Source organism: Macadamia integrifolia, chromosome 2 (genome assembly GCF_013358625.1).
Source record: "Macadamia integrifolia cultivar HAES 741 chromosome 2, SCU_Mint_v3, whole genome shotgun sequence".
Classification (NCBI taxonomy): domain Eukaryota; kingdom Viridiplantae; phylum Streptophyta; class Magnoliopsida; order Proteales; family Proteaceae; genus Macadamia; species Macadamia integrifolia.
In genome coordinates this window covers 12475137-12475820 of record NC_056558.1, presented here as the reverse complement: position 1 = coordinate 12475820, position 684 = coordinate 12475137, and the positions used below count along the sequence as shown (strand labels likewise).

The window sequence follows — 684 nt, the reverse complement described above, 5'->3', positions numbered from 1 at the left end:
CCCCCCCCCCCCTCTTTGTTTTTCTGTTCTTTTTAATAATATGAATATAAGAACACTTAACCAGTTTCCTTGGTGGAACATTATCTTGCTAATATGTGGTGGCCTTAACTAAGATTGCTAGATATTACATTAACACTGATTTAATATGTGGTAGGATTTCAAAAAAAAAAAAAAAAAAAGACTTCTCAAACATTTTCCCCACCCCAAGAACACAAAATAAATGGAGGATTAAACAAAATAAAAGGATCTAGTGATTCTAACAATCTTCCTCAAGCTCTTGGAAGTTCCATTGCAAACCCCTTTAATTCTGACCTCTATATATGGAAAGGGCAATAGCATCAATAGTTATTAAAGGTTGTGTTTGGCTGTCACCTGCAGCAAGAAATTATTATTTCATTTTAAAGCTGACATACCCATCTTAAGATGGTAATGAATGCAAATTTGCCCTTGTTCTTTTAAATATAGCTAAGACTATACAAACTCTCATCACATTGGCATAGCTTTCATACCATAACAATGGGAATTTTGACAGGACTCTTGCATTATACCACTTTTACCACAAATCCAAGCTTTAAAACATCACTTGTAATGGCTAACTATGTTTTCCATTTTAATTTTATTTTATTTCTGGACATGGATCCATACAATTCTTTTTCTTTCTCTTTTTTGGGGTTGGGGGGGGGG

General features: G+C 33.9%; 1 protein-coding gene across 1 annotated transcript in view; it reads right to left on the bottom strand.

The window, feature by feature from the left end:
- LOC122058502 (RNA-binding protein 24-like) overlaps positions 1-684 on the bottom strand; it is a 6017-nt gene that overhangs the window by 3719 nt on the left and 1614 nt on the right. The window lies entirely within an intron of this gene.